The 27,380-nt window shown below is 46.0% G+C and overlaps 1 pseudogene; it reads right to left on the reverse strand.

Moving 5' to 3' along the window:
• Positions 1-19,796: 19,796 nt before the first annotated feature.
• LOC121833570 lies at positions 19,797-22,624 on the reverse strand (annotated as a pseudogene).
• Positions 22,625-27,380: the final 4,756 nt, after the last annotated feature.

Raw genomic sequence — 27,380 nt, forward strand, 5'->3', positions numbered from 1 at the left:
TGAGAAAGGATGTAATCACATCAGGTACGCGCGTGGCTGCACGGTGTTTGAGACAGACATGGACAATTTACAAAAAAAAAACTTAAGTTACTGAATATTGGCATCAGAAGTAATTTGAGTAGAGTAGAAATTACTCACATGTAAAGAAATTGAACAAATTACTAACTACCGCAAAGGAGCAGCAAACTACTTTTGAAGTTGCTCTTATATTTTTATGGTAACAAAAGGTACATGGGTTTCGATACTTTGGTGAAATTAGGCTAGCCAACATAAATTGGCTTGCGTTTTCACAGACACGCTTTAATAGCTGGTTCTGCTTCTGTGTGCTTAATTGTTTTGTACTTTGTTTTTTTTTGCTCAATGATGTACTGCGAATGCGTGATTTCTACTCTGAGGTTTAGCACTGCCTGAGCTTGATTTTGCAGACAGTGTTTGCTTTTTTACAACATTGCGTTAAGTACATATAAGAGGCGCTTGAAGTAAACTACAAAGTAAATTAGAGGTTATGTACTTCAAGTAAAGTAGGAAGTGCACCTGATGAAATGTACTTGAAGAAGTAAAGTACTATAAATGCAATGTCCTTTCGAAGTAATGTGCAAGTACTTTTTAGCATATTCTTCCATGATGTCATTCAATCTCCTATAGTTTTTTACTTGTACGCACTATGCATTGCTCCAGGGGTAATCGGTGGCGCATCAGCTTTTTTCAGAAATGGCGGCCCATATTGAATATAGTCAAGTTGCCACAGAGTACTTGTTTTACTCTCGCTGACGAACTTTTTAACACAATAAACTTATAGGCACTTATTTGTATCGGTCTTATAACCGCCGTTACTTCATTGAGAGAAATGACCAGATGACGGAAAGACGTTTTGACATGACGATACGCCAACTTTTTTGTTCTTAAATTTGAGGAATGTATTTTTGAAGTCGATAGTTGTACTTTCCTCGGAAAGTACCAGAAACAATACTTTACTAAAGCACAAGTACATGATCAGTGAATATACCTCAAGTAATGTACAAGTTTTGTCAACCTACTTAAAGTAATACTTTAAGTAGCATGCCCTTAAAGTACATTCTAACATTGCGTGTTTATTAGTTTTTTATGTAAAAAGTTGGGGAAATTAATAAGGTTTCTAGAACGATCTTCGAATCTTTTGAAGAACTACATATTCCGAGTTTCGGGAGGAAAGGCAACGCAAAAAGGCCACCATTGAGTTGCCCTTTACCACGTGATTCAGCAAGTCCAGCACAAACGACGGGAGTACCAGATGAGGTCCAGAGCGGGTGCTGCAGTTTGTTGCCTCCTTTTACTGAGTATGCATTGTGTACACCTCCTGTAGTGGGCGAGAGTTCTTATGTTGGGGAGAAGCGGCGACAAGCCCTTTCTTCAAATGCGTCAAGTATCCTTGAGCGTCGGGACACAAAGAAATGCCAGTCGTCGGCGCTAAACCCGCAGTTCCTCGGCCTCCCTTGCGACGTGTTTGTCCGCTCCAGGCGCCTCGTAGCAGGAGTGTTGCAGTGGAGGGCTCTTGAACATTTTAGGCAGTTCCGAACCCCCCCCCCCCCCCAACTTCCCCCTCCCCCCTGCCTCCGCCGCATGCTTTCCCCTCTTTGCAAATATCAGCTGATCGTGCAACATCTTATCTCTTATGTGCAGGAATGTTTGTTGATACGCAAAACAAGCACTAAAATTCAAATTAATTTGTGATTTGAGTTGAAGTCACTCGGGAAGATTAATTAAAATAAAAACTAATTAACAAAATAATAATGTAAATGAAAGTTAATAAACTACTCAGAAAAGCATTTAAACTATAGTAACTTGAGTAGAGTACTTGAACTACGTAAAGGTCAGATTTAACAAGGCGAGAACAGAAGGTGGCAAACCACCAGATTTAATGCAGTCAATTGAAAGCCCACTGACTGAGCCTGTGACATTGTTGGTCTCTCTCCCTGCAGTGCACGCGGAATTGCATATTTGCTAGTAGTGACCGACCACTTCACGAAGTGGGTCGACATATTTTCTTTGTGCAAGCTGGAATCTAGAAAAATTTGGGACTGTCTTCTTGATAGATTCGTGCACTTTGGCTTTTCCGCAACGTTCATTACAGGCATCGTGTCTTATTTGTTAGCAACGTGTTCGTGGATAAGTGCAAGGCACCAGGGATACGGCACAAATGGACTTCGCCGTACCATCCAGAGGCAAATATCACGGAAAGTATCATCCGTAGCCTGAAACTGAGGCTTGTAGTGCAGACAGAGCGACGCAAAGACTGGGACTGAAAACTGGCTGATATGGCATTCGCTACGCGTACGACATCCAACCGGTTCATGGGTTTTACTCCAGCTCAACTTAAATTTGGGAAAGAGTTCGCGTTTCTTCTTTGAAATGGCCATCTTAGGAGAGGTTCAGCCAGTATGCAGCGCGCTACTATGCAGTTCGCAGAAGATCTCCGGAAGCGTTTCACGGAGAACTTGCGGGAATTTCGAGAGTCTCGACGTCTCGAGTCGGCAGCCGGCCAACCAGTTGAACAAGGGGAGGCGAAATCTGTAGCTCAAGGTAGGAGACCTAGTGCTGAGGCGAACTCATCGACTAGTGATGCTGCTAGAGGCTTCAAGGCCTCTTTTGCAGAGAGATGGGAAGGCCCCTACTGTGTTGGCAAGAATCTCTCCACTTGTCGTCTTGCAAGCTTGTGCATCGCAAATCTGGTGAAATGTGCTAACCCATTCATGTCGCCGACCCAAATGCTCTCTATGAACCCCAGGAGGCAGATATGTCGCAGGTTCCAGATGTCATCGATCTTGACTACCTCATGGAAGATTCCGCACCGTCTTTGCCAAGATACAACCTGCGACGGCGGTGCATGCGACGAAGGGACCAGGACCCTTCGTTGCATTATATTTGTGCCCTGTTCGGTTTTTCGAAAAAGGAGAAGAGAAAGTTGCCGTGCTTCCGTGTTGCAGTTGGGCAGGTGTCGTTCTCGGGTGCGGTCATTTATTACTGTCGCGCCCTGGCATCATTTTAAGTTCTAGGGCCTCTTGCCAGAGGCGTAGCGGCGCGACACAGCTCCTATCAGATCCTCCACAGCAGAATAGGTACCGTCCGGAATTACTCACGTCAGACCGGCGCTTACCCAACTGGGAAGACCCTGGCTGAGCAAAAAGGAAGGCCGCCCCTACACGTCCTAAGACGTCTCCTATGTTGTTTTGTTTTTATCCCCGGGTGTGAGCAACCTGTGGGCCCAAAGCGTTGGGCCATGTGGCCCATATGACAAATCAACCCGAGGGGGGCCAAGTACAATTGGTCAAGCGAGCGGCGCTCCGTTGCTGATAACAGGCCGTCGCAGCGGATGCGCCAGGGCTTTTGGGATCGTGGAGCGGGCGATGACGGTGGATAAATGACTACGCGTTCTTAAACCAGTGTGTCTTGTCATTCTCCAAGGCGGGTAGAAGCAAGGGAATTCCTTCACTTGGTACCGCGTATCGCAGACAATGGTGATGTCATGTCGCGGCCGAACAGCTGATGATCAGTGTGGCGATCCTCCCCCCCCCCCAAACCGATAGTTTCGGTTTTGCCGTGGACTCCCGAAACCAAACTTTAAGCCGTGATATTATTAACACTACACACAATATCGAGAGAGAAAAAAATGCCTTGTAATTCAAGGGCACTGACTGAGCTTAAAACAGTCGTGATCCTGAATTCGAAAACATACACCGGAATCGCCCTTTGAAGATATTAAGACGATTTTTGAAAACTTTTACAATCGTTTTCGCGGATATAAAAAAAAAAAAAGACGAAAAAAAATCTGTCTCTCTATGTATATATATATATATTAATGCTGGGGTTGTTAGTGTACCTTTAATGAAAAGTCAGTTCTAGAAATCTGGCGCTTATTGATAATTTGTATAAGTGCGTAAACATGAAAAAAAAACAAAAACATGCAGACCCAGAAAAGAGAAATTACACGGACCGGCAGATGCCGCCTCACCTATTCTGCATGGACACGTCCGACTGTGGATCCCTCCGTAACCTTCTCCAGTGGAGCACCTTTGGCCCACTCTAAGCAAAGGTTGGCAGGTAGAAACGATATAGTCGATGTTTATTTTTTCTAGGCAGCATAGTCCAGGCCTGCAGTCGTTTTCGCTATGGCATAACGAGCCCTTACTCCCTTCCCTCTGAGGAGCCCAGGCCTCTCCGCTTTCCTGTTGCTGGAGAAAAAAAAATAAAAACACAACGGAACAACTATTAGAATCTTACCTCCCTTAGCGAAAACTAATACGTTTGAAATATACCACATTCTAATTTGAGTGTATTTGAAATACAATTCATAATTGTAAGTACACGAAAAATATACCGAAAATATAAACTTCTTTTTTTGTTACTTAGTACTAAAATATACTTCTAAAAATCATTTTAAAATACCTTTACTTAAACTACATTTGAAGTTCCCTTCATGCGTTTTGAAGTATGTAAATACTAAATTAATAGGCACAAAATACCTTTCACATATATTTCTTGAAATATTTATTTAGTCCATGCAAAATATACTCCAACCCTAAAAAAATGGAGCAATCAAGAATACGTGCAGAATACTCTTAAAATACCTGAAAATCGTAAATACTGTTGTGTTATACTCTAAGTACCTTTTGACTGCAATACTTTGGTAGTTTGACTTAAACTACCAAGATATTTAAAAGCTCCCCTTCTGAAGTTCACTTCAAGCAGATATGGAGTACACTGAAGCGCCTAAATACATTTGATTAGTTTGGCAATTGAATTGCGCAGCATCGCACTGATAAATCAGCCCAGTTTATGTTATTGTTTCATTTTTTCTATCAAGAACACACCTGATCAGTTCCTTGCACATCAATCGCAAACGGGGTTCGGGAACTACAACCACAACATTTGCTGATGCTGGAAAGCTTCAGCAGGTGCTGTGAACAGAGACGTTTGGCGCGGTTTTGTTAGCACAATGTTAGTTCACTGAACGTGTATACTCACCATTGTACGTGATGCGAATAGTGACTTCAATACAGTGACATGCATTAACTACCATATTAAATAGTCAACTACTAAAAAGGAAAGGCAAAACAACTACTGTAAAATATTTATTTTTCGCGGGCTCAATATTTCGCGATTTAGGTCAAAGTTGGAGTTTTGGAATAATTCGCAAATTCTAATTTTCGCGACGCGCTGGGATCGCAATATAGATTTTAATGTTTCTACATTTTGCCGAAATTGTTCACGGGACCTACTTTCGGAATTGTAGGCGATTCGCCAACTTTGCGAGAATTAGGTCCTCACGAAAATAAAGTCGTTTACAGTATTTTAAAGTGAAGAAACTGCCTTGATTCGCTTCGCCCCGAGTGGTGCTACGCAGAGAAGCAATAACATGTATTTTATGAGCCGTTTGTGTGGATATTGTTTTAGGGACTGTGCCGAATTGTTATTAGTTGTACCAATGCCTTTTAGTAAGAGATATATCGTCCACGAACTTCAAAACACTGTTTCCCCCTTGACAGACTCCCGAGGAGAAGATCGAATATTTGTAACCTTAATAAGCGCAGAGGTGGTCACCGAAAAAATTATTACCTTCAATATGTAGGCTATATAAGGCTCTAGAGCAGTCAACGGGACTGTGAATGAGCTCTTCAGTGCGTCATGGTGTTTGTGTTTGCGTTCGTTTCTAATGTGGCTTTGTGAGATGTATTTAGTAGTGCCTTCAAATACCACAGGGACACCATTTGCTGACAAAATCGAAAATAAAAAAAAAATTATGTAACCGGTTTTTATCCACAAATGGCATCTTGAGTGTGAAGGAATAAAATTTTTGGTATACCTAAAATATTTTTTGATTCATATTTATAATGTATTTTGAATACATTACGCGCGTATTTCGAATGCGGCCAAAATAATACAGAATAAATACAAAATGAATATTCGTACTAAATATATTTCAACTTCGTTTGAAGTACGGCCTCTTTTTGCTAAGGGCTACAAGGCACTCAGGTATCACAATTCCTTGTGTGGAAGTTTCAGTTTTCTTTAGGAATTTAGGGTTTCAAAATGTTGTAGGAAGTCAAGTCAGAGCCAAGCTTGATCTAATTTGGTCTGAATCTGAATACCTTGGCGATAAATAGACGAACAAATGACAAAGTTGGGTTTCGCTGCCTGCTAGCTAGGCTATCATCTGCCACCTTTTGACCTAAATTTCCAAACATGTGCCATAGTTAGGCTTCACTTCTGGCTGCTCGGTTTTCATGTGCCAAGTTTGGGCGAAATTGCCGAGCAAAGGCCAGGATTAGGTTGCTCTGCGTCTTCTTCGGCTGATTCGAGGTGTGTCTTGTTGAAGTATGGCACCTTGGAAATTTTGGGGCAAACCGGAGAAAAGCCAAAATAGGTACTCCGACATTAACTAACGCCCTTGAGGAAAACGATATTAGGCCCAAGCTAGGCCCTTAGGATTACAAATCTTAGGTCAAGTTTGGCGTTTCTTTCGCACGTTGTCTGAGTATAATGTTCTTTTTAAACACAAAGTGAATTTTATGAACCTCGTTTTATGACTACAAAGTCACAAGGAACCGTCATGAATATACGTTTGAAAGAATTACAGTATGTACGCCAGTGCTTCAAACACACTTTGGACGATCTGCCCTAATTGGTTTCTAAAAGTATCGTGCTCTGATTTATCACAGAAGTGCGGCTAGGTAGTGGAAGTCTGGTGTAGAAATATAAAAGAATATCAAAAGTACAGGAGGACACTCGATACTCGGACACGTCTCGCGGGAGAAATGTTTTCGAATAGTGCTTCTACACGTATTAAAGTGTGGGACTACGTACGACGTCGAGGATGGCGTCCTGGAGATCGACGACAAGTATGGCGTCTAACCTAACCTAACCTAATCTGCTTGGAGCAAAGCCGGCGTGGGGTTGTGAATCCCTACTGCGTGGCGCACGTTAGAGACCCTATACTAGCGGTTGCACTGCACTGGCGAAATTGGTCGTCTAAAGTGATACAGCAGACGCTCTTTCCGGCTGACTAACTTCCGGCCATACTTGTACACGATACTGAAAAATAGTGAGGAACTACATTTACAACTACTCAAGGTTAAATTGGAATTTATTACAATTACAATTACCCTCTCACAGAAGTAACTGACCGTTACCCCAAAAAGTAATCCGTTACTTTCGTGGCGTTACTTTCAACATTATTGTCCTCAAGTAAGAAAAAAGGGAAGAGGGTTATTAAAGTTTTTATTGTTGCAACCTGTTCCATTTAGTGAGCTTGAGTATTTTGAGCAACAGCTGGCTCTCGAAAGTCTCGTCAGACATTTTGCGTTCTTTCTTACTCAATATGTCAGCTGCTACGCTGAACACCATTTGAACTAAGGCACTGGATGGGAGTGCCATATTGTTCCTCACGAACGCTTCATGCTCTGTAATTGAGCTTTTTCAGCGAAACAATGGAAGTACTATTTTACTCGAACGTACACTGTTAGCAAGTCCAGTGTATTTAGCGAAAATTTGGGGTGAAAAACACGCTATGTACACAAATTATTAGAAATTTACACGTTGAGTAATGGATAATTTGTTCAAAAGTCATGCGAGGTTGTAAAAAACGTGTTCTGGTTCGGTCATACACGCATAGTCGTGTAGCCGACCTCAAAAACACGCATCACCCCCGACGACGACCGGAGCACTGCCGGCTATCGAAACACCGGAAAGCTTGGGGACACACCTAGAAAAGACCGTCGAGACAAATGCCGCGGAAAGAAACATGTCTCGGGGACAGATATGCACCAAAAGCAATTACGCCATGTCGCGGGACGGGGCGAACCCCGCGCTTACCGCGCTCGCTGCCATTCCTGCCATCTTAGAGATCATAGATACTAACTCTATAGGAAAAGGTCCGCCATTTTCCCATGCATTTTGGCTGCCGCAAGCAGTGTTGCCAACCTATTTTTGAAAATACTCCACGCCAGCGTCCAGAAAACCCTACGTTACCGTACGAATATTTCTTATTACCATACATTCTACCCTACGAGGCAGATCTTTGTTCAAATAATGCTGTTGCATGAATTATGCTGATATAGGGTTGTATTAATACAGTACAAAGCGACAGGGCACGCATGCAGGCGCATACCTGAGTTATTCTAGAACACCATGCTTGCATGCGAACTGTGTAGCATCAGCACAACAGTGTTGCTTCGAGCGCACAGACATCCTCAATTAACATGTTTAGCTGATTTGTTATCAAATTAAAAACTGGGCTACGTGGGACCAGCACTCGCGGCGACAGACAAGGCGGCTCATTTCAAAAGGAAGCTTATCCGAACGGTATATTGGCTTATTCTTTGGGTGAACCGCCTAGGGATTCGTCAAACTAAAGTAATATTTCGACAAACGAGGCTATTACACCGGGGGAAGATAGGAAACCGGCGGCTCTTCCATGTTCGCTAAAGTGTCATTCGATGAAACGTGATGGTTTCGACTTTGTTCGCTGAAACGTCGTGCACTCAAGTGAACGCCTCTAGTCCCAACTACTTGCGCAGTCGGTAGACAGTCTTCAAACTGCCTACCGACTGCACAACGTGCCGGGAAGCTCCGCGGGAGCTTTAAAATCAGTTTCCGTACTCGTCGATCATCCGTAATCAGCGCTCTATTGGCATGGTAAGGAGAGTTAATTGCAATGCGCCATAACAAACAAACAAAAAAAAAAGCGCCCAGTACGAGTGGTAGTTCCCGCTATGGTTATTTGCAGCATGCGCACCTTACGCCAGCGCGTTTAAAAGTCCAGTTGAACGGGAGGCTGCCGGTTCTGATGGGATCGGCCTGGTCCCGCCCGCGGTGCCACGTGTTTCGCAGGTGTAACAAGAGCCACCGGATGGACCAAAGTCATCAGAGAAAAATTGGCGGGAACATTTCTACTGGGAAGATACCTCTTCTGGCTCAAAACTCCCTATGCGCAACTCCACCTCCTCCCACCTCCTCCCACTTGCTCCAGCTTTCCAAAACTCTCCAGAAAAACATCGAGGAATTTTACTCTAACTTGGCGTGTGGCGCACTCTGTTAGCACGTCTTGTAACTTATATACTTTCGTTTTGCATGATGTCGTGGTGTGGCAGCACCAGGCTTGTACCGTACGCATTACAAGTAATCAAATTACTTGTAATCGATTACTTTTTAGGGTGATTTTGTAATCAGTTGATTACTTTTATTAGGCAGTAATCACAAGAGTAATCTGATTAGTTTTTGAAGTAATGAAACCGTTACAATTTGTCCACGGAAGCCCCCCCCCCCCCCCCCCCCCCCCCCCCCCGGGCATACGCCTTTTTTTTTAAAATGACGAAAATAAAATTTGCTTTTTTTTTTTTTTTTTTTTCGAACGGAAAAAAGAAAGATTTTTGCGGAGCTGTAGGGAACGAGGTCAATCTCTTTCTATGTACAGTTTCTGTGGAATGTCCGTTTTCTTTGTTTTTGTTTTCGAGCTGGGACTGCGAGTGGGAAGCCCCAGGAAAGCCACAGTGCGTGACAAAGGCCATTCGGGGCGAAGTTTGAGGAAGCAGAATGTAGCTTTGTGAGTCCTTCGTTCAAACTAGCCCCCTCACGCACAGACACACAGAAATAAAAAAATAAAATAATCCTGCTTAGGGTACCTACTCGCAGCCCGTAGGAGAACCAGAACCGAAGAATGCCTAAAGCGGATGCAAAATATAACAAAGGCAGATGAAATATTTCTCCATTTCCCCTACGTGGTCTTTGTGACAAGCAATGTTTCGAGTTGAGAAGTGGTCGGGGCGATCTCTTCCGCTAATGGATACTACACATGATCCGTTTCAAATCCTGGAGCTGCTGCTCTTTTGTATAACATGCGAGCTCATCCACATGTGAATAATAAAATGAGTGACGCAAACTTTGAGCGACAACCCTTGCTCAAGCTTAACAAGATCTAGAACCCCCTCCGCTTCCCCCCCCCCCCCCACACACACACACGCACACACACACTGGCGAACGCCCAAATCATTAAACGTCTTCCAACGAATTTTATGCTTGTGTCCGCATTGTGAAGGTGCAACGACCACGAAGAGGGAGCCAGTTTTTCTTCTTCAATACTTGTGCAAATGTGAAATATAGGTTGGAAGTAGTTCATTGTTATGAGCGCTAAAGATGTGTCTTCACACAATAAAGTAATCGGAAAAGTAACGATTGCTTTAAGTAATGTCCAATTACTTTTGCCGTCGAGTAATCAAGTAATCTAATCGAATTCTTTTTAGCCAAGAGTAATAGTAATTGTAATCGATTACTTTCTTTTACTAACGTGTACAAGACTGGGCAGCACACGGGTTGTAAAGTTATACAAAGCTTGCACATCAGCTTTTTTTTACTTTTTTGTATTATGCTTGCCGTTGAAGAAGCAACGTCTGAAAATACCCTACTTTTGGCAGCGAAATGGCCGGACGGCCCTACAACCCTACAATGTACCAAAAATGCCTAAAATACCCTACAAGTAGGGTAATTACCCTACGGTTGGCAACACTGGCCGCAAGTGGCGGAGCCTGCAGGCAGACCTTCGGGGTCCCACACATAGTTACCAACTGCCTACGATTTCACGAATGCAATTATATCATCAGAGCAGTTCTATGAACTTCAACAATCCACGAACTTACCGGTGGAAAGATATTCGCGTTCTTTTCGAAGCTTTCTTTTTGCATAGCGCGCAGATGTACGGCCTCCAGTCAACGCTAAACTAAACCAGATAAACCGCTTCGCGGGTGGCCGCTCCCCAGGAATACGAAACCGCGCAACCACCAGATTTCCGAGATTTCGACACAAGGGAAGTTAATGCAGCGTAATCAGTATACTGCTTCTTATAAGCGTTAGAATAGCTCAGAATTTAGTTTACAATGTTAAATTATCACTGTTTATATTGTTGAAAGTTTTCAGTCTTCGCGATTACCATTGTCGTCCATTAGCTGGCAACATTGGTTCCTTTCTCTCGTGTTCTGTCGCTCTCTTTCGCAGTCTCACTCGGGACCCAGGATGTCGGCGCACGGGATTTGCCTCTCCTCCTCACCCGCCTTTACCCCCTGGTCGATGGCAATGCGGCTTCACTCTTATTGCCGATGTTGGTATTTATTTTAGGGGTCTTGATAATAATTTCTCACATCCCACAAATAAGGTTATGGGTCTAATTACTCGTCCTAAACAGTTAAAATGGATATAAAAAGCGTGCCCTCGATCTGAACACGTGATATTGCAGTTGGTTTCGTTTTGGCTCCAGCCCTTCAACCGCAAGCGAAGGTGCCGTCGCTTTTAATGCACCCTCCTCAAAATTTACGGCGCTCCGTGGTGGCCGCGATACTAAAACTTTATACCAGTTGCTGCACCTGTAGGTCGTCTTTAAGTTAGAGCTGACAGAGAAAATCTGGCCACGGCGCAACGCCGATGCACGCTGGAAGCTAGAGCCGGTTTGCTCTCGTTGCTTTTGTTTGGTCGGAGAAAATCTGACAACAACGCACGTTTAGCATGGCGCCGGTATTGTTTTGGTTTGTCGGGACGCTAGAAGCTCGTAGGTTTGCAATTACATGTTGCGAAGACGTGACCGGAGAAGTGCCCCTGTGGTGTTCCCAGAAGACGGAAAGTATCAATCGTAATCGTCGTGTGTGCTTTGAAAGCGAAGGGAGTCATAGGGTCCACGAGTGCGAACCCACAAGCCAAGGTTCACGACAGCGCTGCGGTGACTTCGGCGATCTCGTTGTTTGGTGCAACACGGCGATGCGAAAAAGAGCTGAAACGTTCGTGGTGTGTGGTGCGGTGCTTGAGGTAGGAACCCACACTAACACGGAGCGCAAATTGGTTGTTGTGGGGTGAAGGTTCAACGGGTTTAGTCCCGTCGTCGTCAGCTGGTCCGGGAGGACGCAGCGAGCGTTTTAAAAAGTAAATCTTCCTTCGTTCCGTTTCAAACTGTGGAAGTATCCCGACGCATACGGTTAGTAAGGAGCTTCGGGTGTTTTCAACAAAATCACGTCGTTTTAATTGAATGGACTCCAGATTGTTGTCCGAAATCTGCCGTTTTTATGCTTCGTGTTCGACTGCGTTTGCACAGCGACGCACATTGCTCGAGTAGACGATTCGGTCCAGCAAACAACCGGTTATACAGAATTTCACGGAAACTTAAGTCACCCCCAATATTTTCCTGTAAATCGCGTGCGAGGTTGCGCTCATCATGCGGCGTGAATAAATTAGGGCAAGATTTCCTACCTGCCCACAGATACATGTACTGAGACAATGTTTTACGTAGTGAACGTAGTGCTTTTTCTTTATCTTGGGAAGGGGCGTTGGTGCATTTATTATGGTACAATCACTTGAGAGTTGAGAAATTGGAGAGAGCGAGCAAGCTTTCCCAACTTTGTCTCTTTTTCTTTGGGACTGCCCTCTTTCAGTTTCAGTAGGCATATCTACTAGCAGGTACAAACTGTTCTAAAGCAGGTAAAAGACAGGGGAAGCTTAGGACGGTGCGGACTCCGTGTTTCGCGCTTTTCGCAAGGTGACGGGGTAAATGCTTTTGCGAGGTATGCAGAATATGCAAGCGATTTTATTATGCCAATCGTTTGCGTCTCCAGCAAAACGAATAAGATGATCTACAAAGGCACAATCATAAACAAGCCAAGATTTACGGTAGCAGTGCGTTTGCTTCGGCTGTCCGTGTAGTTGTATTTTACAATGCTCTCAGCAACACCGTGTCATGACGAAGAGCTGGAACGGTCACGGTTTGTGCTGGCCTCCCGGTTGACAGAAACCCGCATCGGCACCCAGTGCGCTTGAGCTGTTGATGCTCAAGCCTTTCATTCGCGGCTTGTCGCCAGCTCATCTTGCTGCTGAACGGTGAGGAAGCGGCGAGAGTGACCTCTGAAGTGAATGTAAATCCTCGTTCATTCAGTTATCCGGTGTCAAAGTGTGGAAGATGTCCAACGTGTACTGAGGGCGGGAACTACGAGCGTTTTGCCTTGCTTTTATAGCCGAAACCAGAGCAACGAGATAACTGCCTTGCGTACTCCAAAATGACGGAAGCAATAAGTTTCAACAGGTCGAGTACGTCACCGGGGATGTAGGCGAGACGGTGCACATTTTTTAAACGCTCGCAGTATCCACGAGTGGTACCAGGAAAGCGACGTCAACAGAAAAGGGGCTCGCAATTCAGCATAATGCACTGCTACGGGCCCGTGTATCTTCAAAGTTCGGGGTAGTGGCAGTAGAAAAAAAAGACGCATCAGCGCCCCACACCAGTGTTCACGAATAACACCGTTTACAAATTCCCAAGCCCCACCGCTCCACTTGACACCGACACGACATACGACAACAATTTGCATCAAAACGCCCCAAAAGTGAAGGCGTCTGCTCCCGTACTTGCACCTAGCGGAAGTGAAGTGTTGGGCGGATGTCCTTCACAAAAATATATAAAAAAATGCGTTGCGCAAGGATAATTTTCATTTATTATTGTATACGTAATAACAAAATCCCAATAATTTGGTTTTCTATCTGATTCAAGCTAGTCGGACTGCTCATAACACTGGTCCAGCAAAAAATAAAAAAATTTTGAACTTTTTCATGACCGGTTTAAGATTTATTGTTGATATATCGCTATTTGTCGCAACGGACTAGCATTATAGATTTTGCCTTCATACTTTTTAAATGCAAACAGTTCTAGCACACGGCTGTCCATTCCGCCGTGTTTTGTGTCTTCTATAAATCTTTAATGGTCAGCGAGCAAAGAGCTCACCCGCACATGTCAAGCTTCTATGCGCCGCCGGGAGAGATGAATTTCGAGTAGGAAGTGTCGGGCGTAGTGGTCGTTGTCGTGTTTGTGTACAGTCGGCCGCAAAATTTTGCGGGACATGGGAGCGCCAGCCAAACTGCATTGCCGCGCCGTCTCGTGGCCTGCTGCCTGGTGTCAAGACCAGCGCATTGTGCATGCGCGGCCTTTCATACTAGGAGGATTGTCCTGTTCCCTGGCTTCCGTCCGACGCGCTCCCGATTACTGCGACCGACGCAAGATGCCGCTTCGCAACCGCTGTGCAGCGAGTCTGCTTCAGCCGGCGCGACGGGCAGCCAAGCTCGCTTGAACCCTTTTCGCGTCGCGGTGCACTTTCTAAGGGCCCTAAACTCGTCAAACACAAAGTATGAGCCAAAAGTTCGCGGAGCGCGCCCATTGGACGTCGGCGCAAAAAGCGCGAAGTCATCGTCGTGATGAGCCCATCGGTGCGCTCCGTCAACTTCGGCCCCAACTTTGTGCATGACGAGTTTAGAAGCCCAGATAACATTTCGCTGGAATCTCGGCTACCGGTTGAGCAGCGAATAATCTTTATTTTGTTCTTACTCATGATCTTGCGGGTCGTGCCCTGAAACTGGCAATGACGCACTTTCTTCGGTGGTTGACAGTGATCGTGATTGTTTTTCTCTCTTTTTTTTTTTTTTTCGTAAACCTGGGCGGTTTTATTGGATATTCTCTTTTTTTTTCTTGTAAACCCGGGCCGTGTTATTGGATACCAACATGCAATAAAGCGTATATAAACCAACTCGCTTTGCTTATGCTCTCAGTTCTGAGAAAATGCCGCCCAGAGTTCCAATCAAGGAAAGGAGGTTGATTGCAAGACTTTCCACGGAAGGAGTTCCACAGCGGGAGATCTGTCGCCGTACGGGATGGTCGAAAACAGCGGTAACTAGAATTATTCAAGCTTTTCGCGATGATGAGGGAAGACTCTCTGACGGAAAGCATTCTGGCCGCCGAAGATGCACAGAGCAAGAAGACGACATGTTAATTGTAGCTGCAGCAGTAGCCGACCCTTTCCTAAACGCGCGAGAAATTCGTGAAGAGCTGGGTCTTGATATTTCGTGCGACACGATACGTCGACGACTTAAGGAAGCAGGGTTGGAGAGCCGTGTTGCGGCACAAAAACCGCATGTCACCGAGAGACAGCGTCAGCAAAGACTGGACTTCGCACGGGAATTCCGGCAGTGGACCGTGGACGATTGGTCCCAAGTGATCTTCACGAATGAGTCCACGTTTTGCACCAGGTGGGACCAAAAGCGGCGTGTTTGGCGGCCGTGGAATTGCAGGTATGGCTGACTAGCAACCTCTTTAACCTACAGAAATTCGAAGAAAATCAGATGTTATAAAATAATGATGCTAAAAACAGCAGCCGAGAGACGTTTGTGGCAAGTCACTCAACTACTTTACCTCAGTTACCGGAATTATCACTTCTATCATCGTCGCTGCCTTTGATATTATTCCTCTATTGTTTATGCCAGCAGCTTCAATATTAAAAATAAGTGATTTCAGCACGTTTTAAAACCCAAACGCGCACGTTATGTTAGATGTTCCACAACTGTAAATTGTCTTGATTTTCTTTCTTCCCTCCTCCTCCCCATTTTTATTGCTTGATGGCGAACGGAACGAAAACATTAAATCTTGCTCACGGCACATCATAAAACAAATGCGCACTTCAGAAACACAATGCAGTGTTCACAAGGACCCTTGAAACTCAAGCGGACATGCTGTACCGCACCATTCGCGTATGCCACGCATGAATAGAAGCCGATTGGAAGACAGAAATCTTGCGAAACTCGTGTAGATTTGCGGAATGCTCGTGGAATGCCAAACCAACTAGGATTTGTAAACAAGCCGTAGTGCCCCAGGTGGCTCGGTGGCTTGGCTTCGTCGGAAAAACGAAGGGAACGTCCCTAATACCATGGTTAATAACCGATAAATATGTTTGGGCTTTCTAATCTAAATAGAGGTATCAAACAACGATCGTGTAGAGTGCACATTTTTACGCCACTTTTTTTACTCTCTGCATAGATACCTGCCAAGCTACGTTCAAACTGTGCTTTCAAGTGGCCGGTGCGCGGTCGCCGTCTGGGGTGTCATCACCAAGGATGGCCTCGGTCCCCTCGTACGAATCGAAGGGAGGTTCAACGCATCGTCGGACTGCAACATCATCGACGAGGAATTAATTCCGTATGCCCTCGACGGGCCTTTTCCGGACGGTGCCTACCTGCTGCAGCACGACCGCAGCCCCGTGCATACTGCACGAAGGGTGGACGCGCTCCTCGAAGATCGCGGCGTGTGCCAGCTTCCATGGCCGCCCAACGGGGCAGACATGAACCCAATCGAAAACGTGTGGGGCCTTATGAAAACACGCCTCGCATCACAGAATCTGGGCAGCGCCACGGCCGACGCGCATTTGGAGCGCAATAAGTTGCAAGAATGGGAAACGCTGCGTGAACACACTGAGATCGTGGCTTCGCTCTACAATTCAATGCCACGACGTCTAGATGGGGTTTATTTCCGTGGACGGTAATTTCACTGGCCGTTAGCCGTGCTCTGCAGTCAGGGCGATATGTCTGGGCGACTCATTTCACCTTTTTTTATTTCATGGAAGTAAATGATTTCCAATTTATTTTCATTTGTTGATTTCGCGTTTTGTGCAACTCCCTTCACTACCTTCTTAGCACAAACCTCGGTACTACACAATTTTCCAAAAGCCGACCCAGAAAATTCTGCTTCTATACTCCCTGTCACCTTCAGTCTAAGCGCAGTGGACGCTGTGAGTAATCCGAGCCAATCCAGGTCGCTCCGCCAAATTAGAAGATCACGTGCTACTCTCGTGGCGCTGTATTGGCTCATAGCTTCCGGAACGGTAGAGGGGAACGGAGGCTCTCTCCTTTTTCATCTACCGTTCCGTGTGTTTTCTCCTCCCCATCCTTCTTTTCCGTCGCCCTTTGCACTTAGTCTGTCATTGACGGGACGCCTCGCTTCACTTTTGGTGCGCGGAACACTCATTTTCAATTTCAGGGCACGACCTGCAAGGTCATGGGTAAGACCAGATTAAAGATTATTCGCTGCTCAACCCGTCGCAGAGATTCCAGTGAAATGTTATCTGGAGAGTGTACCGCGCCGCGAAGACGGTTCAAGCGAGCCCAGCTGCCCGTCGCGCCGGCTGAAGCAGACTCGCTGCATAGCGGTTGCGAAGCGGCACCTTGCGCCGGTCGCAGTAATCGGGAGCGCGTCGGACGGAAGCCAGGGAACAGGACAAGCCTCCTAGTATGAAAGACCGCGCATGCGCAATGCGCGGGTCTTGACACCGGGCAGCGGGCCACGAGACGGCGCGGCAACGCAGTTTGGCTGGCGCTCCCATGTCCCGCAAAATTTTGCGGCCGACTGTACATGTCGGTGCTGTGTAGTACGTGGTACTGGTGTTGCCTGCGATGTATGTGGGGTTGCTGTCTGTACTTCGTTTCACCTTATGTCCGAGCGAGGATGCTGTTATGAGCCGAAGGGCCAATCAAACAGCGCAAAAAGCGCAACGTCATGGCGTGCTCTCTGTGCTTGATAGGACTAGCCGGCTGAGGAGCACGCTCAGAGAGACAGCGAATACCGGCCGGCTATTCTTATCAACTGCAGAGAGCACGCACGTCATGACCTTGTGCCTCTTTCGCTGTTTGATTGGCCCTTCGGTTCATAACATCGGCCGCGCTCGGACGTAAGCTGAAACGAAGTATAGTCGTGGTCGTTCGGGCAGCGTATGAACAGACTCGTTTTTTTTTTTTTTAAATGTAGGCTGCTAGAAATCTCGCTGGTGGCGCAAGTTACCGCTCGATTCTAAATAGTTTTTCAAGTTATTTATCCATGTGAGTTCGGCATTCGGTACTTTGTCTAGGGGCTCTGTTAAGTTACCAACACCGCCGACCGCCGACTAGGGGTGTCGCGAACTTTTGTCGAACCAGATTTTTTGGTCGAACTTTCGGGGTTCGACGGGTCGTACCGGTTCGCCGAACCTTCCAACTTTTCACCTGATTCAACCGGTTCGACTTTGTCTACAGTGTGGCCAGACCTTGATACAAGTATGTCTACGTTTGGAATTTTTTTTTTTTTTATGCAAAGAGTTATTTTATATTCTGAACAGCTGTAATTAAAAGAAACTAATTCTAACCAATGAAGAAGTTAATAAATTATTTTTTAGTACTGTATTAACTGAAATAGCCAATCACCGCTGCACTTAATTTATCTCTCAGCCATTATCATCCAATCCGAAGCCAACTGGCCAGTCTGTCGCGCGTGCGCACGCGAGTCGAACCTCAATGAAAGGTTCGTCGAACTTTCCACTAAAAGGTCGAAAAAGTCGAACCTGGTCGAACTCGAACCGCGGCCGGATCGCGACACCCCTACCGCCGACGACACACGTACGTACTACAAAGGCTGGGAAGGGTTTCCTAGTGTCGTCAACGCGGCCGATGAGCGGCAATATTTTGCGATGACGCGGGCAGGTGGCGCTGCTGCCTGCAGGCGCGCAGAGCCGTTTTTTGAGAGAGTTCGGCCATACATTGGTTTGAATAGGCGAGCATCTCGGGGCCAACCACATGCCGCGAAACAGCCCCTAGCGGTGGTCGTGTGCTCTAAATATGTGACACGACTGATTTGAGCCGTTTCAGCGTCGCTAGAGTGAAAAGGTTTAGCTCTCGGTGGACTGAAAACTTTGTGCATGTGAGGTTTTAGTCACGCCAATATTCAAGTGTAGAAAAAACGAACGTGCGCTCCAAACCAGGGCCGACTTGCTAGAAACAGCGTCTCAGCCGAGACGGGGAAAAGAAAGCGCTGCCAAAGCCAGCGCACGAGCTGAGCGGGACTCTGCGTCTCAAGACGCTTGCGCGCCCCACCACTGGGTTTCTTTTTTTTTTTTCAGTTAGTCTTAGCTTAGACGTTGTTCTAGCAAGCCGGCCCAGAGTGAACTGTCACCTATAATCCATCTGCACAAACATCAGCAGTGCAGACAAAGGCATGGGCACGAGCGAGTGGCTTCGGAAAGTGCCTCCTATGCACGAATTCTCGTACAAACAAGAGCGTTTTGCTGAGCTACGCTCACGCACCTGCGCCTTTGTCTTTAGTGCAGACATTTGTTAGACGGAGTAGAGAGGCCGTGATTGAACGCTTCTATTTCACGCTTTAAATGTCGTTTGCAATATTGTGACGTCGCGGTCTCCAGATTGGTCGACGCTATGCCACAAATTTAGTAGGCGCTCTAAGCGCGGGGGGAATACTCGGCGCTGGCGGCGGCCTCTGCTCCGCCTATTGGCCAAACACTCCCAATACACGGCTCTGCAGGCGCGCTGTCGCTTGGCGGTAGGCGCGCGATTTTCAACGGGATACGCGTTTCCGGATGTAAATGTGTGGCTGCTGTAGCGCTCGCTATCGTTTAATCTTCACACACACACACACGCACACACACACATATACACACACACATATATATATATATATATATATATATAAAAATAAAGACCACTTCTCTACGAGTCTTGCAAAACCTCTCTGCTTCGGCGGGTGTTCTCCACAGCTCGCTGGAGACAGACCGCGCGGAGCGGTACGGGCAAAAGAGAAGCGCTCGAGTGTAGTTGCATCTGCTGCACGCGCTCGCCTTGTATGTAGGAAAGGTTGGAAGTAAATCGCTAAAATGAGACGATGACGAGAGCGTGGGGAACATGCCATTCATTTTTATTTTACTAATCGACCGTTGCAGAAGCCAGCAAGCGCAGCGCGTGTAATAAACAATCCCTTCATCTCCTTATTGCTTTGGAAATGAAGTTAAAGGTATATTCGCACAAGGAAAAAAAAAAACAGCATACAAACTTGCGAATCATCCACACAAAACATCACAAAGCTAAATGTCTATTCCAGGTCTTTGTACGCGAAGAATTTATTTAGTGTGCTCTGCCTCTCCAGTACTGCAGTCCGGTTCTCACCGGCTTTGCCTCATTTTGAGCAATTTTTGCTTTTCCCTTTGGGAATCTCGACCCTTTTTAAGAGCCTTAGCAAAGAAATGCATCCTGGTCAGAGCATAGAATTTGATGACATTTGCTGTGACCAAGCGTCCATGCTCACTGCAGCCAACCTCCTGCAGCGCATGCCCCTGAAGGAAGCGCAGAAAACAGATCACGCTCTTAGCATGGAGCTTGCTCCTGGTAAAGAAAACAGTGAAGGCGTTTTCCAGTCTGGTCACCAGTGCCTCAAGTGGTTTTGAAGGGTACAGCAAACCCCCATGATCGAATTCTCTCGTCAATGAGGCGTTGTCATTGCACTCGGCCTGCAGGAGCAGGACACTCAAGCAAGATGCACATTCTGGGCACGGGAATTTTTTCGGAGTTTTTGCGGACAACATAACCCGCTACGTAGTATATCAGCCGACTGTCACTTCTTTTTTCGACACAGACGTGGTGGTCAATCAGGCTACTGTGCTCTTTTAGCAGAACTGCAGCATGAGCCAGACCTTTCTCGTCCAACAGTTCATCAATGAGTGCTGTTACGCAAGCAGCCTTTTCTTTTCCGTTATCAGATGGCTGCAAAAGTGCAGTTACAAGTTCAGCTGGCGAGTTTCCATTTTTTGGTGGTCTTGCAAGGCTGTAGAAAGTTAGGTTGTTAATATTGACCAAGAACTGCTCAGGGGAGGGTGGTCATTACATCCAAAGGATTGTCGCATAATCCCAAAGATGTTTTCTAGTTTATCTTGACTAAGGTTTGCAGTCAACAAGTACCTGTAGTGCACTGAGGTAATCAGATAGCCCAGAAGTGACAGTGTGCTCTGTAGAGTCGCACGGAGTCCAAGAGCAGTCCCTGCGCTTCGGAATCCACCAGCGTGTTGGGCATGCAGCGTGCTCTTCCCATTCACTTAAGAAGGCACTGAACCTTTTCAAAAACTGGGCACTTCCTGACTGGGCTCGAAGGCCCTTAGACGGAATCCTGGATGACATCACGAAGATCAACATCTCCATCAGCTTTACAAACTGCTCTGTTGGCTCAGTTGTTCTAAACCTTCTTTCCAAGTCACCTTTGTAAAAGAAAAGCCCTTTTAACACCTCTTGACTGAACAGTTGAAAAGCCAAATTCACACAGATTTTTTCAAACGTGTTTGGTTGTACATGTGTCTGTGTTGTGTGTGGCATCACTTTCAGCGTCAATGCTTCCTTGTCCCTTTTCCATGACTCCTTGATGATATCAACATGAGCATGAACACATGGAATCTGTACGCCTTTTGAGACAAAGGTATTCCGCACGCATTTGATCAGATGAGGAAAATCAGAGATGAAGTGTAAGCTCCTTGCTGTGTCGACAGGATGGGGAACCTTGCAGGTGACTTCCTTAGACGAAGCTGCACAAGTAAGGAATCTCTGTGAATAACAGGAGGTAAGCAAAAAAAAAAAGCTTTTCACTGTAATTCTGGGACGGAAATTACCCAACTTTGATGTCGAGCAGCTTCCAGAGACAGCGATTCCAGGGAGCACCATCACTTTCCCAGAAATCGACGAAGAGGCCGGATTTTTCAGCCAGTATCGTAGCCTCCAGGAGAATCTTCGAGAGGACAGGCGCCTTTACATTGCCTCTGGAAGCAAAGACTCCGAGGATTTGTGTCCACTTTCCTGCAACAATAAGATGTTTCACTGTGAGAAATATAAAAATGTAAATCAGGGCTTAGGCATCACTGAAGCAAGTATGTTGTAAATGACATCGCAAACTTTACTAGGTGGACTAGGCTCTAGGATGTACAACAACCAAAAAAAGTATACAATCGTATCGCCATCACGACAAACTTATTTAAATTAACTTGCCTTTAAAGGGTTGAAATACTACGACGAGGCCGTGGTCAGTCAGTGCTGTCTCGCTGCTATCCTCCATGAAAGGACCGAGGTTAACGATGCCACTCAGTTCAACAGATGCCGTCAAATTGATGTTCTCCGAGAGCTTAATCTCGTCATACACAAGACCACCATGGCAGTTGAACTCGTCTATGTCTCGTGTCTTCTTTTCCAAAGCTGAAAACACACTGGTGTTGAAACCAAACATGCTTTTAAATCCCTGTATGTGTTTGTCCAGGCACGACTTGCTCAGCGAGGCAAGAATATTGTGTCTTCTAACATACTCGTAGAGTTGGGGGCTTCTCATGCGCATCAAAATGCACTCCAGAACCCACTGCATGTCGTACGCCATGCCTCTGCTTGATTTTCTGGATGCCGCCTCAAAACAGGTTCTTACAGCAAGACGCTGCTTTGGTGAGAGGCTCCTGATATTCTCCTCCAAAAATGAGCTGGAAATTGTTTCTGTGACTGCCCGAAGCTCTGCAACACTTTCTTGGGCTTTTTCTAGACTTTTTTTCGCCCAGAACAGCTGAAGGGACTTCCTGGCAATCTGTTGCTTAAATGTCGTTTGACGTTTTTTCTTGAGCCTGTACGTCTGGTTTTTGGATGAGCTTTTTTGTATATTTGCATCGTAAACAAGCTCTTCGTCAGGTGTTGTCACACAGCAGTTTTCTGCGAAGTGCATGGAACCAAACTGGACACACTGACCAGCTCTTACTGGCTCAATTCCATAGCCTGGGCAAAGAAGCAATTGCTCAGTCTTTTTCAATGCCCAGAGGGCGTCATCTCGTCTACTTACTCAAATTTCTTCGACTTTGATGCCTCGGCAATATATGGTGCAAAGGTATGCGCTCGCCTGTGCAGCGGTGGCCACGGTGGCTTCGGCACATGCCGAGAACGTAATGTGCTTTATGACAGGCACGTCGTCTGGTTCCATCCTGACGTGCCATCCAAAGCACAATGCCGTTGGATCGTTCGACAAAACGATTCTGCTACAATACATCGAGGGTGGCAGAATGTCGCTGAACGGCTGCGTCTCCGGCGCTGGTTCTGCACAGGCATTTCCAGGATTACGGTCATGCGTGGATCCGCTTGCAGCCCTGCGTTTCAGTGGTGGGGTACCACGTTCCAGCGAGGTATTGAAAAAAAGGCTTTGCGGAACTGAAGAGTGCCAAGACTTCCTTTGCGCTGGTCAATTCGCGTGACAGTGTCACTGCGCTCGACTGTACCAAAAAAAAAAAAAAAGAAAAAAACTTTCTTAAGAAAAGGGGGGGGGGGGGGGTTGGTCCTGAAAAGAAATGTAACGGATTACATGGAATTCGTTACGTAAAAAATGTAAGAAAATTACTTTAAGATTACGCTTGAAAATATGTAAATATTACGTTACTAAATTACTGATAAATGTCTGCTTACGGCTGTGTAAACATACACGCAATGGAATGATACATTGCAGTGTAGTACCTCTCCGCTTGACTGGCGGGTCCCGTCCCTCAAGCCTCCATTGGCTTGGACAGACAGGGGCAGCCTTTATCTCCGATGCACTCGTCGAACGCGTTGGAACGCCGAACGCCGGCGTTCTAACGCAAGAACGCCCTCGCCGCAGGGTGTTGGCGTAAGCGATGGAGCTCTCAGAGGTTTGGCCTTTTTCAGGGTGGTGATCAGAGGACTACCTAGTGACCTCATACTGCGTTGATGAACGATGAAAGCACAATCGAGAGTTTTGGTTTTGCGTACAAACGCAACCTTTGTGTGTTTGCGTTTGAGTTGCGTGCTCTCCGCTGCGCATACGCGCCTTCGCCATTCGCCAATTCAAGACGCAGTCTGGGGCACCGCGCACTCTAAACGCAAAACACGCAACGCTAACGCAAGCGCACATTGCTTGCTTTTGCTGGTATTCCGAATTCTGAAACTTGCAATTGTCTGGATGACGCCGGCTGCGTAGGATGCTTTCCGTGCGACCTATCCAACACGCTGATAGGACACTAACGACAGTCATGCAATGTAAGGCGCACCTAATTTTTAAGCCCATTAGGCGTCGTGACTTTCCCTGAGGTCTGTCGTTCCTGCCATTTTCGTTGCTTTAGACACAACCAACGAAACGTTCCTCGCTTTACTTCGGCGGCTATCGCGCCAGCGGCCGACAATATTCAGTCACGCAAACCACAAGAAAAGCAGAAATGGCAAAAAAAAAATCTTTTTTTTTTTTTGGTACGTTAGGTGCCCTATGTCTTGCCGCGGTCGCAAATATTATTCAGATAACCGACAACGTCCGACACACTTACTTGAGTGAGTGAGGCCATGAGCAACGCCGAGAGGAGAAAAGGGATGAAGGTGTTCATTGCTGGAGTTCAACTTGCTTGACAGTCTCACCGAGAAGCTTGTGGCGATCTTGCATTTTAGTCGGGGAGAACGACTAAATAAAGGCTTGAAAACCTTCAGCATTTCGTGGTAGACGGAATTTACGAGCGCTCTTCCCATTGTTCTCTCGATTTGAGGCAGGTAATATTTCACGCGTGAGTCGGAAAACCTTCCTCCGTATTCAGTTTAATTATAAGTATAACGAAACTTAGTTGGCTGTAAAGGCCAATCTTGTATCTCGTGAAACTTTATCTCACTTTAAAGTGTTCTGAAGATACCTGGAATAGCGGCCAGGATGGCATTGATTAAAATAGTTTTAGTAGACCTTACGCTTTGTGGATTGCGGGCCTAACTGGCGCGTTATCAATCCACAGATACTTTTATTTCACTGTATTCTAGAAACTGCGCTTTGAGAGCAGGAGCTCGTGCCGTCACTTCGAAGCGTGGATTGAGCACGTGACCGCTGGACCCGCTGGCCTCTGCCCCTCCCTCCCCCCTTTTTAAAGCCGTCCCTGGAACGAGCTTTTGAACGCGGAGCTCTATCGTACGGCCTACTAAAAGTTTCTGTGGACACTTTTACGAGCGCCAAGGCGTATATTTGTGGTAAATGTGCGCGTGGAAGATCCAAGGATAAAAGCTGACATTTATGATCTCAGTTTCGTTTCTAAAAGAGGAACGTTTTTGCTATCTAGCTAGCACGTTTCTTTTATATATGCAAACATAATTATTATAGAAAGCGCAGTAAGGTTTTTTTTAGGAAGAATTAAATATTTTCTGCAGGCAGGAATGGAAATGTGAGAGGTGGAACTAATTTTATGTTGTTAGGCGTCTAAAAGCTTGAATCTGAATAATATTCTACAATATCCTATCCATTCAAAGCGCAGGAGCGCCTCCCGACGACAGGTATTTAAAGATATGCGTGACACATAAGTTTTGTTCTTGCTTTACTAATATGGACAAAATAAAAACTGTAGCTAAGTTCCTTTTCAGTCGTCCCTCGTCCCAGCGCAGGCTTCCTACCTGTGATAATGTATAGGCGTCTCGTGAATGAGCTGGTCCTCCCCCTCCCCCTCCCCCCCCCCCCCCCCCTCGTTTTTCTGAAAAAATACTGTGCGACTTTAGACTGCCCTACACAGGTTTATACCATTCACAGCGGTTAGCGACTCCTACTGTCTCTAGGGGGCACCACTCGTTCTTTTTCAAGATGGCGGAAATATATTGAGGGTCAAACATGCGTTCTGGGATATCGGTTGCTGAGCCTGTCCAGTGTGCTGGCTTCACTGAGCGACACAGATTATTTCAGCTTATACGAGAAAGCTGGGGTTTTACGGCCGGTTCTCACATGCAGCGAAGCGCTGATGTAGCGCTGCTCACGTGCCGTCTGGTACTTATTGTATGCCATGAGCAACAGTTTTGACGGTGCGGTACAAAGCTGGTGAACGCTCCCGTCGGCACGTGCTCAGCACGAGGTCAGCGCTATGCTTGTAGCGCTCCGCTGCATGTGTGAACAGGCCTTTATGCTCGCATATCGTCCCTTTATCATGAAAAACATCACGTGTAGATTAATAGCGTCGCTACACATAATAGTTTTATTTTTGAGTATATGCCTTGATATGGGCGTTAATTTAATTTTCAGTCCTAACTAAAGGTGTATATCACAACGTAATTAGGCTGAATGCACTGTTCGCGGAAAGTTCTTTTGTGACATCCGAGTCAGGCAATTACATATCTTTATTTTAGAGTTCTGTATCCCTTAAAGAGAGAATGAAGACGATTTTCTTTAATTTTTGTAAATGGTGTTTTCAGGATTCTTAGGAACCTAGCACGCTGCCTAATTTTTTGTAGACATTTGTGACGCCTATTTTTGTGCCTACGAAAGAACAGAAGAAACCGAAACTGAACTATCTCCATTCTCATATCTGGGCTTCCAAAACCGGAGGTGACGTGGGGAACGACGTCAGGTGTCAATAGTCGGTATCGGTAGTATTTAGGAGATCGAGACTTTGGTTACCGCGGTGGGGTAGAGCAGCACGGTAACGCGGTTGTTTTGTCGAATTTGTCAACATGAATGACAATGAAGCTCTCGCGAGCGTATGGCTTCCCTCCAGTGACCTAACACCAACGGAACGGGAGTAGGTGTGTGGCGGCCTCCGCCATTACCCGACGGAGACCGCCCAGCCGGCAACGAGCGGCCCGCAAGGGAAGCAGTGAGCAACATTCGCGCGGGCGAGATGACATGCTCTCTCAACTGTAATATTCTGTATCTTCAGCCTCTTAACTTCATCATCGTTAAAAATCATGACTGCTGATTTTTCACTATTGAATTCTAAACCTCATTCCTCTCCTTCCTTACCACAGATGCTCATTAATTCCTACAACTCTGTCCTGTTGTTAGCCATTAGTACGATATCATCCGGATGCATCAATCCCAGTAAGGATTGCTCAATTTCTTTGGCCTAGCTTACTGTACAAAAGGTCGAATCCAAGCCCACTCTTCTGTAGTCTATCATCCAATCCTCTCAGATACAACATAAACAGTAAAGGCGATAACGGGCACCCGTGCCTAAGGCCTCGTCTTATCTCTATTCTCCCCGTCGCCTTTCCTTCCCATGTTATGATCACTTTATTATCGTTGTAAATGTTCCTTAATATGGCTGTTAGTCCTTTATCTAGGTTTAAGCCCTCCACTATGTCCCACTGGTTCCTTTGGTTCACATTAACATAGGCACCCTTGATATCCAGAAATGCCAGACAGAGTTGTCTTTTTTTTTTTTTTTACGCTATTTCTATACACTGTGTTAGAGAAAATATATTGTCCCCTAACCTTCTTTGTTTCCGAAACCCGTTCTGTAACTCGCCCAGTACGCCCTCGCAATCTACCCATTCCTTCAGTCTGTTCTGTATAATCTGCATTACCAACCTGTAAATAACTGGTGTCACGGTTATGGGACGATAATTCCTAATATCAGACTTATCTCCCTTTCCCTTATATATCATACTCATCCTACTAAGCCTCCATTCATCTGGAATATTTCCTTTTGTTATCGTAGTGCTCACTACCTCCCTTAGTTTTGCCTTAGATTTAGGACCCAAATTATTCACCAGCTTGATAGGGATGCCATCTGTGCCTGTCGACGTGCCACTAGGGACTCTTCATTCCGCCTTTTCCCATTCTCTTTGTCCAAAAACCGCGATGTTACACGCTGGACTGCTACTTTCTTCGGTTCTCCTATCTTCCACATGTACCCGTTCCCGAAATTTCTCCTCAATTACTGCTCCTATATATCGTATTGGATCATGTCCCTCTAATTGATCTCCCTGATGCGAGAGTATGA

Source organism: Ixodes scapularis, unplaced genomic scaffold (genome assembly GCF_016920785.2).
Source record: "Ixodes scapularis isolate PalLabHiFi unplaced genomic scaffold, ASM1692078v2 PGA_scaffold8__174_contigs__length_109621045, whole genome shotgun sequence".
NCBI classification, from domain to species: domain Eukaryota; kingdom Metazoa; phylum Arthropoda; class Arachnida; order Ixodida; family Ixodidae; genus Ixodes; species Ixodes scapularis.